Genomic DNA, 3,539 nt, shown 5'->3' on the forward strand with positions numbered 1-3,539 from the left:
GTATAATTACTTCACACAAGAACAATCTAGGGGAGGCTAGGGAGCACAGTGAATAGAGCACCAGCCCTGGAATCAGGAGGTTCTGAGTTCAAATTCGAACTCAGACACTTAACACAAAACTAGCCATGTGACCTTGGGCAAGTCACTTAATCCCAATTGCCGTACCTTCCCCCCTCCAAAAAAAAAGCAACAACAAGTACAATCTATGCCAGCCTGGTCACTAGCTACATAACTACAGCATTTCCCTGGTAATCTGTTGTCTGTATTATTATTATCCTTAAATCTACTGACTGGAGTGCCTGAGTATCTAGCCTATACCATGGGCCCCTCAAGCTAACATTGTCTCAAGGTCCTTCATTCTCCAGCTTTTCTAGGATTGTAAAGTAATAAATTTAGAATTCAGTCCTGTTTTCATTGCATCATGCTTCCTTTTGACTTTCCAGTTCTTTCTTTGGGAATCTGGAAACACTTCACAGTTTCTAGTGACTCACACAATGTACTTCCTATACCATACACTTTCTTTGTTTACTTTACTCAGGTGCCTGTGCAAAGAGTGTATGGCACAATGTCAAATGCCTTCCATGTTATCACTATCACCATCAATCCACACTCCTCCCCAAACTCACAGTCCCTGATGTGGGTAAAGGGTTTCACTGATAGCTAGCTCCCCAACCATTAGTTGGCCATGGGTGACTATTCAAACGTACCACGACAGTGCAACAAATTATATCATTACAGTTTGAGAGAATATATGTTACCGCTGTTCAACACTTGTGCTTGAATAACTAAGAGGTCTTTCCCCCACAAAAAAAAAATTAATTCTAAAAAAAAATGCTGCTAAATTATAGCCTAAACCATGGGGAAAGATAAAAAGTGTTTCAATGAGTGTTTACAGTGTTAGTACAGATACCGTTGACTTGATTGTATAATAGCATCCTATTCCAAGTCCCCACAAAAAAGTTAGAGGAGATAGAGGGAGAGGGGATATGTGCATTCTTTTGTTTGATAGTACTAGCAGCTTCCATCTCAAAAATCCAACAAAAACATCAATAGTAAGTAAAAAAATATACCAGACTGACCCCATTTAAAATGTAATCAATGATGATGCTGAGGGTCATATTGCTATTGTTTGTTGGTTTGTTAACAGGACCTCATTTCCACATGGACCTACCTAATCAACATAGTAGGCATTATATAAATGCCTATTCCCTTCCCCTAGTCCTGAAGTTAACTCTATACTATCAGACACCAAAACATCACCTCCTCATTCACCACTCATGTTAGAATAGATCAGAAATTTAGAGCTATAAAAAGTCTTAAAGGGCATCTTGTTCAACTTCTTCATTTTATACATGAGTAAACTGAAGTCCAAGAGTTTTATGTGTTGTCTTCCCCCATTGGAATGCAAGTGCCCCAGTAAAGCAGATGGAAAAGGGGAAAAGTTCTTCTGATTATTCCCATTATAGATAATGGGATTATAGGTAATTCCCATTACAGGTAATAAAGTCAACTCATTATCTAGCCCACTAGAGGGATGTATCAGTTATATTTATTTATATCTCTCATATAAATCATAACATCAGAGGATTGCTGGAAGGAAACTTAGAGTTCACCTTGTTCAACCTTCACCATTTAAAGAGAAACAAACCTAGGCCCAGAGAGTTTAAATTATGTGTCCAAAGTACACCGGTAGTAAATACCCGATCTAGGGTTTAAACTCCAAAATCAGCATTCTTTCTGCCATGCTACAAGCATAACTAGTACCAATCTCTTTTCCACTCAACTCAAATATCGCAGAATCTGATTCAAGATTGGCATAAGCAAAACAGACATATGTTTTGGGGGGTTGGCAGTCCTGACTATGAATTAATCAACAGTCTAATTTCTAACAGGAAAATTCCCCTCAAGAGAATCAAGAGATGACTGGCTAGAGAAATATTGCCATATTCTGATTAGGTACCATCAAGTAATTAAAGTGAGAGGGCACTGCAGAGGAAACCTCCAGAAAAGAAGACACAATTCTGACCCTGATCCTCATTAGGGAAAATGAGAACACAAACCCAGAGCACCTGATGAATGCTATTATAAGAGAACCTTTTCAATAAAAGCAAAGTAGCATCATATATAGGTAAATGTAGGATAGTGAAAAGAACAGTAGACCAAAAATGTAAAGACTTGGGTTCAAATCTAGCCCTACCAATAATGTGACTTCTTAGAGGTACAAGTGATTATATTATTATCATTAATGGTAGAGGCATAATTACACATACATAGACACATATATAATCAAATGGATCTTTGATCTATCTCATTGATGTGGGTGCTCCCTCCCACATTAAATTTCACAACTCATCCATGCCTTCTTATGCAACTCCTGTCCATATTCTCCTTCAAATTTATAGAAGGGCCATCCAGTGTTCTGGGAGCCTTCTTTGCCTTTTCAACAATAGCATCAAAACACTGTAATTATACTTCGCTTTCACCTTATGACTATTCCATCTTATTGTAATATGCCATAGCCTGCAACCTGCTCATACCCACCATTCCTCTTGGTGATGCTGATTTCAAATTATTAAAAAATGAAGGTACTTGAAGTTTTACAGTCACAAATTAGAAAGAGAAATATTACACTGGTTTGTTTCATGTAGACATCTGGAGTCCCTAAGGGAAATCCATAATTTCTCAAAGGCCATCAAGCTTCCTCTCCTCCCTTGTAATGTTGGCCTCAACTCATTTCTCATTTGTAGTGACTATCCAAGACATATATACCAATGAATAAACTCAATAGGCTCTCCACAAAATTGCATATTTTTAGTTTGGACAATATGCATTCTTTATCTATTTGTTTTTATCTTGTTTTGTGTTTGTTTGAATGTGCCTGTACATATTAAACATTTAGTATGTTCAGAACACATTCTTAGAAACTGATGGAGGGACAAATCTAAATGAAACATGGTCTCTATCCTCAAGGTTCTTTACAGTTTAGAGGGACATAAAACAACCACACAATATTACATAATAAGTGCACTTGAAACTTCTAAGACAAAGTGTTAAATAAGTAAGGTTTCCTGGAGGAAAATAGCATTTAAGTTAGGGTTTAAAATATAAATAGAAATTTAACAGATGAAAATGGAGAGAGGAGGATGAGGAGGAGGGAGGAAGGGAAGGAGAGACAGAGACAGAGAGACAGAGACAGAGAGAAAGAAACATTCCCATCATAAGGCACAGCCTGAGAAAATTGGAAAGAAGACAGAAGGACACGAAGAATGGCCAGGAGGCAGAAAGTTATCTAGCGTAGCTGAAGTGTGTAAGAAATTAATATGTTAGATGGGTGAAAAGTGATGCTAGGTTGTAGAAGATTTGAAAGTCAGTCAAAGGAGGTAGAATTTTATTCAGTAGACAATAGAGAGACACATTTTATTTTTTAATCATGATATGATATGACCAAATAAATGCATAAGAAAAATTATTTCATATTTTTTGTGACATCCTAGACCAAAATACCTATGCCTGGCCAACACTCTCTTCTATTCCTTTAG

This window comes from Petaurus breviceps, unplaced genomic scaffold, assembly GCF_028583685.1.
Source record: "Petaurus breviceps papuanus isolate PSGF00001 unplaced genomic scaffold, PetGlider_PUasm1.0 90845, whole genome shotgun sequence".
Taxonomy (NCBI): domain Eukaryota; kingdom Metazoa; phylum Chordata; class Mammalia; order Diprotodontia; family Petauridae; genus Petaurus; species Petaurus breviceps.